The following is a 14,123-nucleotide window of genomic DNA, read 5'->3' as shown; positions in this document are numbered from 1 at the left end:
AAAACAGAAACCCAACGAAGTTCAGAAAGGAAGTAATATCTGTTCAGAAAAGGACACCTGCACCATGGCAAGGAGTACTGAAGACTTTCTTAGGGGAGCTTAGAGACTGACTTCTCTTTCCTGAGGATCCTCTGCAGTTAAAAAGTGCTCTCTCATAGGTGACAAGTGTTAAACAAGATGTAACATCTCCCTGCTCTTGGCTTCTGGCTGGAACTTCGCTGGACGGCAGTGAGGCTGACAGCTCTCACGGAGGTCCTCCTGCTTGACTGCGCTGTGTTTCCACCAGGCCGGGCCTGCTGCTGCAGCCCCTGTGGGGTGATAGCCAGCAACACGGAGTCATGCAGCCTGCTTGGTAGAGGAGAAGTGATGTTTTAAGGACACATTCAGCATTCATACTGGTGTGTGAGATGCGGAGTGCCAGGCTACTAACAAAGGCAGCCTGAAGACATGGTTTTCCTATTGCTCGCATGGGCACACTGTTGCTGCAAGTTGTGGTCACCTTGTCAGTGCAGACGGAGTTGCCTTTCCACTGAAGACAGAGAAAGCATTTAGTAGTTTCAGAAACTACGGGTGTAGGCTTAAGCCAGTGGTGTTTGCTAGCTAGAGGGTGTCTCTTAAATTTCTTTGATACTTACCCTTGGTACTGGTGATACTTCATGAAATATGGGTTGCACATTTCTTAAAATACAGATAAACCTAAATTTTAGCATTGCATCCATTAATATAGGAAGATTTGAGTTTCTTGAGGATACGCCCAGCAGCTTATTCTTGCAGAAGAAATTACTGTGATCCTCTGAATTGCCCTGTGCTGAAGGATACATGAAGGACTGTGTGACAGAAGGAAGTGCAGTTGGCTCTGTTAGAGTGTTCCTGCTTTTTTTTTAACTTGCCTATTTCTGTTGCATCTTATTCTTGACAACATCCCTGAAGTATTTATGACTGAAATTCTTCACACATGATTACTAACTCTTGAAGAGTCTCTTTCTCAAGAGACCTTTAGATGGCTGGCATGGTTGACCACAAAGGCAAGGCAGAAATTTCATTCAGAAATCAAAGAAAAAAGACTTGAAAGGGAAGCCTAAAAGGAAAGGAAAAAGCTAGCTATTCAGAAATGCTTTACATGGGCTTATTTAGTTGACATTTATTCATACTGGGTACCATGAAGCACAGTACTGAAAGCTGCAGTGGAGCTCCAGGGAGATTTTTAATTTTCCCCCTGCATCTCAGAAGTGATTGCTTTTTGAAAACAGATACCTCAGGATGCTCTGGGCAGCTCCTAGCTTTTTACCAAATCTTTCTTTGTTTCACACGAGCAACTCTTTTACTCCCAGACACAGAAAAGCCATGTGACATTCATTGGCTTTTGCATGAATCAACAACTGAGCTGCTCAAAATTCCAGTGTGTATGTAGGAGCTCATCGTCCATCCTTCTGTGCACCTCTGTGTTCTTATTTCCATGTATGTGAGCTGGTTTTGCTGGACACGGCAGGACTTTGCAACATCTCAAGCCTTATGGGCAGAGGCAGTGAGAGGCTCTGTCCTGGGGTCCCCCAGCTTAGCCTGGGACTTCAGCTCCCAGCCTCCCAACATCTCCTACACAAACCGATTGCTTTCATAAACGTGCAGTAGGCAAGATCTGTTTTTTCTCTTCACATTGAAATATTGACTTTTCATAGTAAAATATCAATTTCTGCCTCCCTTCTATACTTAGCGAAACAAAGCACTGACATGCTGTAGGTTCTGGAGTTACCAGATGGTAAGGAAACCTGCTGGCCCCGTGCTGCAAAGCAGCGGTGCTGGGGGGACCAAGGCAGATTTTCTCCACATTCTGCTCAGAGGCCAGGTGGGTGTCCTGTCTTGGGCTTTCAGAGGTCAAGGGGAGAGGGAGGCAGAGATTGTTGAAATCTTGTTGTGTTATGATGTCTGGGAAGAGGTGAAAATGAGTTTGGACACAGCAGTAGGTCTGCTTGTGTTAGGAAGAGGAAAGGCTCAATAACTGCACTTCTTAAAAGGTTGATGCAAAAGGATGCAGGAAAGGATGCTGTGACACAGCTTGGCATGGCCTTATTTACGTTCTCTATCTGCACTCTGGCACACGAACACGGCTAAGAGAAATACACTAAAACACTCTATCCTGACTGAAATATCAGTTGCTCTGAAAAGCACCTAGCAGAGACTCAGTGGATGTCCATATGAAAGGGCGGAGCCATGTCCTTTGGAGAACACAGCTGTTTTGTCTGAAAGAGACTCCGAGTCTGGCTCTACTCTCACTTGCATCAAAGTAACTCCATTAATTTTGTATGGTTTATGCTTGATTTACACTGCTCAGACTGCTAGGAGTGGTAGTCTTAGGCTCTTTATTTCTGTAGTATAAATTCAACAAATTCAAATTCAACCAAAACAGCCGATGTCTGCTGTCATCTATTCAATTTGCACTTGAACACCCAGATATTTCTGACTTTGCATTGTGAAAGAAACTACAACAAAACTGTGTGTTTTGTGGAAGTTGTAACATTAAACCCTGGATCAAATACCCAAGACCTGTGTCAGTTCTGTACAGGTCTTTACAATGGTTCCTGGTGAGTTTAAATAAAGTTAGTAAATGCTGAAGTCTTTCCAGTGACTCTTTCAGAATTGTATACGACTCCTGCCTGGAGTTACAGTAGAAGGGGAATTTACAAAAGGAAGGTGATCATTAACTCAGTATGACATGGACTCAGCTGGTCAATAGGAGGAAAGAATCTAGCCAGAAACTTATTGTTTCCTTATTTTTCATCCTTTCCAGGTTAAAGACAGGGTAGGAAATGAATAGGCCCCCTTACTGATAGGATATTTGCAGAAAAAACAGATGTGTCCCCAGAAGTCTCAGTGTGGTTTTCTTTATTGTGAATTGAAGATCCAGAAAATCATGGGGCAAGTCTTTCTGTCTGAGGGCTCTGACTCTACAGCCTGATCTGTACAACAAAATCAAGTGTAAGGTGGTACTGCCACTGCAGAGCAGTGCTTGCTGTTTCCATGTCTCCTGTCATTTTCTTTTGCAGAGCTCATGGTCCTTGTATTCTCCAATATAAATTAAGATCACTACCATTGTGGCTTTCAAGCTATTAGCAAGTTGTAAAACATGAGAGGAAATTAATTTTACGTTCAGTTTATGCATGCCAACATGCGACTAACTAGAAAGAAAGTATAAAATAAGCTGGGAGTAATTAATATAATTAACACCTAAGTTTGCCTATTTTCTGAAGTGGTGATTTGAACTCGTGGGCTAAATTTCATCCTCAGTTCCCGCAGAATTCACCTTTCTCAAATTTAGACTGCCGTAACTGATGGCAGAATTTGCTCACTACGTTTAAAATAGAGACAGAAATTAGTCATAACCAAGGCACTTCTTCACTACTATTCATGCTTGTTCCCTTAGCACTGTTGTTGCGGTTGTGTTTTTTTTTCTATGGTAGCAAATAAACAAATTAACATCAATACTATTTGGAAAGAGTTTCTATTTAAAGGTGTTGAGACCATAGGGAAGAAAACATCAACGATGAGCGCTGCATGAAAATCTGCCTCCTGCAGACTTTGCCTCTCTGTGATTTAAGAAACCACTTCAAATTGGTCTCTAGGTTTCCAGACCAATTTTATTCAACCTTTAGTTAAAGATCACTTCTAGCAGGCAACCAGTTTTATTAATCACTTGGGTGGTCATATAAGCCAGCGTGCTTTGTACACATATGTCATGTAATTACTCTGCAGCGACTGTAAAACTGTTCACGTTTTACTAGAGAGTGACATATAGGCAGGAGAGGAGATGTTATAGCTGCAGACGAAGTGTATTTCTTGTAACCTGGAGTGGTGAATGGAATTGATACTCAGGTTTTAGAAAGAAAACCCCATCACCAGAGACAAAATTACAGTGTGGTGCCGCTTTTCCTTCCCACCAGTGTTTCTGCGGGGAGATCTGCTGTGCAGACTGCAATTCCAGTCCGTGAGGGCTAAGAATAGGTACCTGGTGCTCCCAGCTCGCTCCAAATCACATGAGCACAGGGATGGGTGCTGGGGGCTCACGATGAGGCCCCCCCCCCCCCCCCCCCATCAGCAGCAAACTGCACTGACAGACCATCATCCTTGGAGGAGAAAACATCTCAAGAGCAAGGGTGCTCCTCTGGGTGCCCCCAGGGTGGCTGGAGAGGGTGCAGGAGTTCTGGGGGGCAGTGGTTGTGGAGGGGCAGTATGACTGTCTGCATTTCCCTCTGGCTGTGCCTGCCCTGGCACTGGCACCGCCGCCTCGGGAGCAAATTGTTGGGTGCGCTCGGTGCAGCTGGCCCTCACCTGATGTCAGCCCGCGTGTACCGGCTATAGATGGGCGAAGTAAAAACAGCCGCTGCTTTCCTGTTTACGCACTCAGGCTTCCTCCGAGAAGTTCCTGAATAAAAACAGTCAGGCTCGACAAAATAGCCTTTCTATTTATTGCGTCAGGAACAAGCATGGTGATGGTGGAAAGGGGCTGGGTTGACCCAAATCACCTGCTTGCAGCTGTGGGTCGTGTGACATAAGGTGGCTTCAGAGGGCTGCCCATGGCTCATTCAGTGTTGTGGCCCCCTGGTCACAGTCCCCCAGACTTACACCCTGTTCTGTAGTAGGTCAGGAAAGAGCACAAGGTCATTTCACTGGCTTTGTGAGACTCCTTTCTCCCACCCTGAGGAATTCTTACTCCCAGTACTTCCCAGTTGTACTGCTAAACTAGATTTTGTTTGTTGCCCAAGAGGTGTAAAGAAGGGGAAGTATTTTCAAATATCACTTGAGATACATTTCTATAGATAGGAGGGATGTTAAGTCCTGTATTTTAATAGTCTTTGGGCTCCTGGGTGTGACTACTGCTGCTCCGTAGTGCACTATGCGAAAGAGGACCTAAAGTATTCTTAGAGCTACTGACACAGGATAACTGAGGTCACAACGGACCCTGGAGGTCATCCAGGCAAAACTGCTCAAAGCTTAAAGCTAGATCCTATTGCTCAGAGCCTTGTCCAGATGTATTTTGAATACGTGAAGGGGTGGAGATGCCACCACCTCTCTGAGCCCCTGTTCCAGTGTTACCCTTATCAGATCCGGTCAGATTTTTCCTTGCTGCAGCCTGTGACTGCTGCCTCTTATCCTTTCCTGTGTTCCTCTGAGAAGACTGTGACTCTGTATTTTTTAAAACCTCATTCTAGGTAGCAGAAGACAACAAGTAGACCCTTCCTCAGTCTTCTCCAGGCTGGAGAAACTCACCTCCCTCGGTGTCTCATCAGACATTGCATGCTCCAACCCCGTTACTTGTGCTAGGCGTAGCCTCAGCTCCCTAAAGCCTCTCTTGTACTGGGGAGTCCACAGCTGCTCCCTATACTACAGGTGGAACCACACAAATGACAAATAGAATGGGTAAACTCTTCCCTCATCTGCTGTCTATGGTCTGGCTAAGGTTTACATGCTTAGTCTTTGAAGGGTACATTGCTTGCTCATATTTAACTTGTTGTCCAGAACAAGCCCAGTCTTCTCTTACGGACCTGTTGCCTTGCCAGTGTGTCCCCAGCCTGTACACCTGCTTCAGGTTTGTCCTTCCTACCTACAATACTTTGCCTTTGTCAGATGTTGTGAGGTTCTTGTTGGCCCACATCCTGCCTGCTGAGCCCCCTCTCAAAGCAGCTCTGGTCTCCACTGTAGTGGCTGCTTCACCCAAGGTGGTGTCAGCCTGCTGAGGCTGCACTCTATGTCACTGCCCAAATTTTTGATGATGACAGACAGTATCAGCCCCGGTATCAATTGCTGAGAAACACTGCTTGTAAACAGACTGCTTAAAAGTGTTGACTCTTGCCCTCTGAGCCCAGTAGTACAGCAAGTTTTCCACTCATCTTGGAATCTGCCCACGGTTCAAGTCTCCCCCGTTTGGCTCCAGGGGGTGATATCGGAAACCATATCAAAATCTCTGCTAAAGTTTAGGTAAATGGCATTTGCTGCTCTCCATTTATCCACGGAATCATGTGTCTTGCTGTACAGGTCAATTGGATTGGTCAGTACAGTTTGTTCTTGGTAAATCAGTGCTGGGTGTTCCCAGTCACCACCTTCTGCTTCCTGAAAATGGCTTTTGTAAGGACTAGCTACATATTCTTTCAAGGGACTACAGTGATGCTGACCATTCTGTAATCCACACCCCCCGACCAACCTCCATTTTTAAAAAAATATTATGTTTGCCTGACTATCACGTTCTTCATATATAAGAAATCTTAATTTTTAGTAGTGTGGACTAAGATGTAAATATGAGGGCTAGAACATAAGGGATCAATAAGCTGTTCCTTAGGGTTACTCTCATTCACTGAAAAATGGCATTTTTTTTTTCTTTTAATTTAATTTTTATGTGTTCAGCAAGATACAACCATATCTAGAAAACAGATAGCATTCTGTTTCTTAACTTACTGGAGGCAGAACAGCATCAGAGGAGTAGAAAAAAATGAGAAGAATAATATAAGACAAACTCCATGAGAATATCTGAAAATCAAATTACAGAATTGTAATTGCTTAATTACAATTGCTTATGACTTGCTTAAAACTGTACACCCCAAATGAGCTATCTAACCATTAATGTACTTAAATCTGTGTTCAAGTTTAAAAGTTTCTGTAGTGCACCTATTTAAAATGAGACACTTACTAAAGCATTTTGCTGGATCAATACCTTAAAACAAAAATTTGGGTCTAATTTTATAAATCAGGGCCTCACACCTGCAGAAGAAAAGACAAAAAATCAAAACTATTTGCTATTTTAACAGAAACAATACATTTGAAAGAACTTACTAATAGGTCCACTTCAGTGTGTATGGGCCAGTCAGCAGAGGGCAACAACATGCTCACTGATTTACAGAAAGTCAGGTGATCAATTAGAATAAGCAAGCTATTATTATTATTATTATTATTATTATTATTATTATTATTATTATTTTGATATATCTGAACTGAGAAAAAAAAGAAAAAAAATCTTCTGCCTGTTGTATCTTAGGTTAAAGGGTGAAAAAACTTCAGCAGTGCTGCCAGTTTTGACAAATCAATTTCAAATGTATATAAGAAGGGACAGGACGTGGTGTCCCCACATGATCAAATGGCCATCCAGTGGGCCAGAGCTAACTGCACAGTTGAGTCAAATTAATTAAAACATGAGAAACATTCATGGAAAAAATAATACTTGTAGATTTTCTTTTCCCTTTCCTTTCCTTTCCTTTCCTTTCCTTTCCTTTCCTTTCCTTTCCTTTCCTTTCCTTTCCTTTCCTTTCCTTTCCTTTCCTTTCCTTTCCTTTCCTTTCCTTTCCTTTCCTTTCCTTTCCTTTCCTTTCCTTTCCTTTCCTTTCCTTTCCTTTCCTTTCCTTTCCTTTCCTTTCCTTTCCTTTCCTTTCCTTTCCTTTCCTTTCCTTTCCTTTCCTTTCCTTTCCTTTCCTTTCCTTTCCTTTCCTTTCCTTTCCTTTCCTTTCCTTTCCTTTCCTTTCCTTTCCTTTCCTTTCCTTTCCTTTCTTTCTTGTTGCTGGATTTCATTGTTCATTTGCTGTTGTTCCAGGCATAAGCCGTTTGGCTTACACACATGTCTGGCCCACATTCCTGCAAGAGGTCTGCATTTACTATGATGAGAGAGTCCATCAAAAGAAAAAGAGAGAGATGTGAAGAAAAGATTCTTGGAAATTTGATGACTGGAAAAATGACAGTTCTTGCCAAGGATTTTTCTGAAAACTGGAAAAAACAACAGGACTGGGACCAGCAATCTGTGGGGTAAGGGAGCTTTTAGTGTTGACGTCTTCCATTCCGCAGAACGACACAGATTCCGACCCATTAATCTCTGGTGGGGTCAGCAAGGTCTCCTGTTGTTCACAGTGCATCGACAGTCAAAAGTATTCTCAAAACATTTCAATAGGATACTTTTTTTTTCTTGTGAAAGGGGAAAAAATGGAATGAGCATATGCTATTTAAGAGCTCCATCCAAAACTTTTTTAAAAATGCCATCTGAAAAGTAAAAATACTTTTAGCACAGGGTGATATTTATTAAAACCTTAACAAGTTGAACATGGTATCATGAGTAAAAAGTTCAGAGTTGACAACAAGCTGAAAATATTCTGAGTTGTAACACACGGAGCCACTGAAGCTGCTACTAAATCCTATGGGGTATTTATCAGCAAAAATGATAATAGGTTTATAAAGCTATACAATGTATGACAATAAGATACGATTTAAGGAAGAAATGACTTGGAGCTATGTTAAGAAGAGTTTTTTAGACACCTTTGTCCCCTCATTTCATGGAGAATATAAAATTTCACTTTTGTCTGCAGTAACACCTGACTCTCCAACAGAGAAGACAAAAAGTGGCCTTACACAGATGACTGGGCTCCGCAACAGCAACAATTGATGATTTCTTAGTTTAAAGGAAAAAGAGGAGAAACTGTACAGAATTCTGCTGGTCCCATGTGTTCAAATGTTATGAATCAGGCTCTCTGCAGTCATCAATAAACCAGACTATTGTTGCCATTTGGATTTTTGAGCTTCCACAGCTCATATTTTCAGGCCTCTGCCAGTAGTTGCAATGTTTGGATAATTTCACATAGATTTTCATGCATTTGCAGCATTTATAGTATTTTAGGATCTGCAGTAGCTTTAAGGAAAGACATCAAATATCACAGTATTCCTGATGAAAGTGTGTCAGTTAGTGCAATCAGGTTCTGTCAGCCTCAACTGTCACAGTAACACGACCAAGATGTTCACTGCCATTAACTTCACACTGCAGGTGATAATTAGTTTTGACCATAGGTTCTGTCAGTTTAGCAAATGTTTATTCACCCTGAAAGGTGTTTTACTGACAGGGAGCACCAAATTCAGACAAATCTCAATTTCCTACCATTTTAGTAAGTTTTGAGTAATTGTTTCCTCAGAACCACTTTAAAAAATCATATATGTATAGCTCCAGCAGGGCACCAGATATCTTACAGACACGACACCAGAAGGTGCTTGCTAATCTTTTCCTGTTATTTTCTTGATCCCACAGTCTTGTACTGCTGAGGAAATGAGACTGTGAGCCAAAGCCAGCTCCATAGAGAGCTGCCAGAAAAGATGCTTTGTCCCTGGACTTTGAAGATGATTTTTCATTTCCTGCTACTGTTGAAAAATGATATTTCTGCACAGACTTCTTGTTGCATCTTCTCGATTTGGTGCAATGATCATACTTGAACAGCTCAGGCATGCACAGTAAGGTGCAGACAACAATGTGTACTTATTGTACACAGCATGGTAGGCCTAGCTTTAGCCCTGGCCGAGGTTGGGAAGTCTCTGCAGAGAAGGCAATGAAGGACATCTGAGGGCTAAGATGGAAACAGAATCACAATTGTATAATGGTTAAAGTTGGATGGGACCTCCGGAAAACATTCAGTCCAATGCCTCTGCTCAGAGCAGGGTCATCTAGAGTAGACTGCCCAGGTCTGTGTCCAGTTGGGTTTTCATTTCTCCAGAAGTGGGCATTTCTCCAGAAGTGGGCAATTGCTCTGAGCAAGTAAGTGTTTGACCACTCTTACAGTAAAAAGACTTTTTTTTCTCATGTTTGCCTGGAATTTTCTGTATTTCAGTTTGTGTCCATTGCCCCTCCTGTCTTTTCACTGGATATCACCGGAAAGAGCCTGGATCCACCTTCTTCCCCATCAGGTATTTATACACATCAAAAAGATGCTCCTGAGCCTCCTCTTCTCTATGTTAAATAGCCCCAGTTCCTCCATTCTTTCCTTGAGTGGCAGATGCTCTTGTGCTTTAACCATCTTTGTAGCCCTTTGCTGGAGTCACTCCAGAAAGTCCATGTCTCCTTGTGCTGGGGAGCCCAGACCTAGACACGGTATCCTGGATGTGTCCTGCCAGTGCTGAAAGGAGGGAAAGGGTCACCTCCCTCAGCATGATGGCAACGTTTTTTGTAATGTAGCCCAGGGTGACATTGGCTTTCTGTTCTGTAAGGGTACAGGGCACATTATGTGACTATGGGACTCTGTTTTATGATCAAGAGACCCTATCTGAGGATTAGCATCTGGTTGGGAGAGTTGGGATGCACCTCATTAATCAGGGCAGACATTTTTGCCGATAGGATGGCTGACCTCATAAGGAGAGCTTTAAACTAGAAAGAAGGGAGGAGGTAGAGGGTAACCAGCAGCCCTGTGTAGGAATGACACACAAGGCTGCTGAACAAAATGCATGGGGTGATGTGATAGGGAAGGGTCACAAAAATCAACAAAATAGGTCACACTTGCAGATTAGCAAGGAAATGCCTACAAGGCACCATTATGGAGCAATTCCCTCAAACACTTTCTAGGACCACAACATGCTGCGGTGCCTCTCTTAAGTGCCTATACAGTAACACAAGCAGTATGGGGAATAAATGTTCTTGGCTCATGTTAAACTTGTTGTCCATCATGACCCCCAGGTCTTTTTCAGCAAAGCTGCTTTCCAGCTAGCCAGCCACCAGCCTGTCCTGGTGCCTGGGATTATTCCCTCCCAAGTGCAAGACTTAGTATTTCCCTCTATTAAATGTCACGAGACTCCTGTTGGCCCATTTCTCCACCTTGCCAAGGTCCCTCTGGATGGCAGCACACCCATCTGTATCAGATAGTTATTAGCCTCACCTCCCAGTGTATCATGTGTAAACTTGCTGAGGATGCACTCTGTTTTGTAATCTAAGTCATTAATGATGCTAAACAGTAAACGGCCCCAGTACCAACGCCTGAGGTAGTCTGCTAGTGACTAGCCTTCATCTGAACTTCATGCCTCTGATCACAGCCCTTTGAGCATGGCAGTTCAGCCAGTTTTCCATTCATCTCACTGTCCACTTACCTAGCCCGTATTTCAGTATACCAGTAAGCATGTTACAGGAGACAGTGTTGAAACCTTTGCTAAAATCAAGATAAACAACGTCTACTGCTCTCCTCTTTTCCACCAAGCCAGTCATTTCATCATACAGAGCCACCAGGTTGTTCAGGCATTGTTTTCCCTTCATACATCCATGCTGGCTATTTCCAGTCATCTTGTTGTCCTTCTTGGTTATAAAAGGTTTCCAGAAGGAGTTTCATAGATCCTCCCTCTTGCTCTTCTTGAAGGCAAGAGTGACGTTTGCTGTCTTCCAGCTGTCAGGAGTTTCTCGTGATTGCTATGACCTTTCAAAGATAATTGAGATTGGCTTTGCAATGACATTAGCCAACTCCCCCTGCACTTGTGTCTGCATCCTTTGAAGTCCCATGGGCTTGTTTATATCCATTTTGCTTACGTGTTACTTAACCTGAGCCTTCTTGACTGAGGGTAAGTCTTTGCTCCAGACTTTTCCTCTGGTGTCAGGGCCTGGGATTACTGAAGCCTGCTCCTACCAGTAAATACCAAGGTGAAAAAGTCATTGAGAACTTTGGCCTTTTTTGTGTCCTTTGTCTCCAGGTCTCCTGCTCCATTCAGCACCTGCCCACATTTTTCCTAGTCTTCCTTTTTATGCTTATATGCCTGTAGAAGACTTTATTGTTGCCCTTCATGTCCCTTCCCAGATTTAACTCCTGGTGGGCTTTGGCTTCCCAAAACCCATCCCTGCATGCTTCAGCAGTGTGTCTATTCCTCCTTGGTCACCTGCCCCTGCTCTCACCTCTTGTATGTTTATGCACAGTGACAATTCATGTCCCTGCCCCTCCCTTCTACTTCCCTGTGCCTTGGCAGACAGATAGCGTGGCCGCTGCCAGAATTGCTCAACCAAAGATGTCACTGGTCTGGCTGTCTTATAAGGCACTTATCTTTAGGTGACTATCCCACATTGCAGCACCAGAAGTTGTAATGAGCAATTGAGTCTTGATGTCCTGAGTAAAATGACTATAGTTCTTATGAGTGACTAAGCACTGGATTTCATCTTCACTAGCTCAAAGTCAGGATCTGAGTTAATGTGCAATGGATACCTTTTTTTTTTTTTTTTTTTTCCCTCCAAGCTGAAAGCCTGAAATTCAGATTGAACCCCCAAGCACATTTTCAGAACTTGGCAATAACCCCCTTGGGAAAGACAGTTATAACAGAGCAGTGGGACAGCTTGAACTGTGGCAGAGCTATTGAACCAAACTGGTGTGCAGAGGAAATGAAGCACGCAAATATTCCAAAGGAAATACTAATGTTAGTTGCTGCTCATTGTCTTTTTATATATCTTTGTTAAACTTTGAATAGTCTGTGATTTTGCTGGCAGTGAAGTCTCATCATATTAGAACAAGAGGTAAATATCCTATATTAATGCTGCTCATTTTTTGGAGAGTCAGATTTTTCCTCCAGCAGCTTCCTTTAGAAGTGGGAGGCTGTAAAACAAAGCGCCTGAATAGCTGTTATGACATTATCAATCTATTACTGTGCTGGTTGATTCTGGAATTGCTATTACCAAGGTCATTATGGTTAGTATTTATATAGTGCTGTGCAAAAGCTAACCTTCTCATCTCCAAAGTAGCAATCAGAACAGCAGAATGGTTAGTAGCATCTATCTTACTCGTTTGGGAAAAGGAGTCATTTTGATGAAGGCAAAGAGGCATCAGATGCGAAGCAGACCTACCAGATATGGGTCAGTTTAGAAAAAAAGCTTGAATTAATGCAACAGTCACAGGACAGGTGCTTCTGCTTCCATGCCTGCATGGAAGGCATAGCATACAAGCCGCCTGAGCCCTGTGGCACACTCCATAGCACCAAGGTAGCCAGAGAAGCAGTGACTATCAGGTGGGGCCACCGATACCACGCCGGCTGGTTGCCAGATCGCCTCCTGGGGCCAGGGAGATCTGAAGTTCCTGCTGCCACTTTAATTGCTGCCATCTAGTGTCACCTTGTGGGAGGACAAACAGCAGGGCTTGCAGCCGTTTCCACTTCTGCGGGGTCAGAGGAGATGCTTCCGTTTTGCCTTGTGAAGTAAATTGACCAGAAAGTGTGATTTCAGCCACGAGGCAGGCTTACTTCACACAGCTCTTATCTCTATTTTACCTTCTAGCCCAATGGCTGGAGCAGTTATCCAGGTACTTGGTCTATAGACACTTTTTTCTCCTAAAGGATTTGAACCCACATCTGTCTCCCATGGAAGCGCCCTCAGGAATATGATAAGCACTTCCCATTTCTAACCTCTCTCTGATCACAGAATCACAGAACTGTAGGGGTTGGAAGGGACCTTGAGAGATCATCAGGTCCAAACCCCTGCCAAAGCAGGTTCCCTGGAGGAGGTTACCCAGGTAGGCATCCTGACGGGCCTTGAGTATCTCCAGAGAAGGAGACTCCACATGTCTCACCACACATGATTATGTCTTCACCACTTCTAGAGATGCCACTGCAGCGACTTGGATCGCTGTCTAGGTTCTCCATTGTACCTGTGATTTGAATCATTACTAAAGTGAGTGTTTACAAGCTTCCTGGGGTGGGCAGTATTTCTGGTGTCCTCTCTCCTCTGCAGTGCTCCGGAACCGGGACAGAATCAGTCTCATTCTTGTACTACTGATAGGGCAATTAGTTTTCTAACTCTGGGTATCCTGTTAGCCAACAACATGCAGGAACGTGTTACAGTGAAGGAGTTTTCTCAAACAATCAGATGAGATTCTGTATATGCTCTTATTATCTTAAGAAACTGCCCACTCATTTGATAAAAGTGGTTTGTTCCATTAGAATGAGATTTTCAAAGGCTATTTCTTTTTCCTCATGACAGTAACTCTAAATGATAAAAAACACCCAGTTACAGAGAAAATATGTAGGATTTTTCCTAATGGATATAGTGGGGTTTTAGGACAGAGTCATGGCTCCTCAGGCATTATTTCTTTGACTGGAATTTCTTAGGGATGGGATCCTACATGTGCAGTTTCTATGTCTATATGTGTATTGTCTAGGACATTAGCAGAACTATTCAAGCACAAGTAAATATGGGAATGTTATGTTGAAAATCTCAGTTATTTCTAATTGATGAAAATACCCTGGTGTTTATACAAAGCTACATAGTGACTCACAATGAAATGAAGTCAGCAAAATACCAGACGTTTTTACATCCAAAACAGAGACAAGTGCCATATGTTCATAAAATAGTTTTCTCCTTAGTAAATGTTTATGAAGAAAATGAA

General features: G+C 43.1%; 1 long non-coding RNA gene across 2 annotated transcripts in view; it reads left to right on the top strand.

Moving 5' to 3' along the window:
• LOC310883893 overlaps positions 1-14,123 on the top strand; it is a 133,988-nt gene that overhangs the window by 51,005 nt on the left and 68,860 nt on the right. For both annotated transcript variants that reach the window (XR_014573916.1, XR_014573917.1), the window contains exons 2-3: positions 7,571-7,779; positions 9,618-9,693. This is a non-coding gene — a long non-coding RNA (uncharacterized lncRNA). The remainder of the gene's footprint in view (positions 1-7,570; positions 7,780-9,617; positions 9,694-14,123) is intronic.

Source organism: Anser anser (assembly GCF_964211835.1).
Source record: "Anser anser genome assembly, chromosome: 1".
NCBI classification, from domain to species: Eukaryota; Metazoa; Chordata; class Aves; order Anseriformes; family Anatidae; genus Anser; species Anser anser.
The sequence above is the reverse complement of the archived record's forward strand: the minus strand, read 5'-3'. Positions and strand labels throughout refer to the sequence as shown.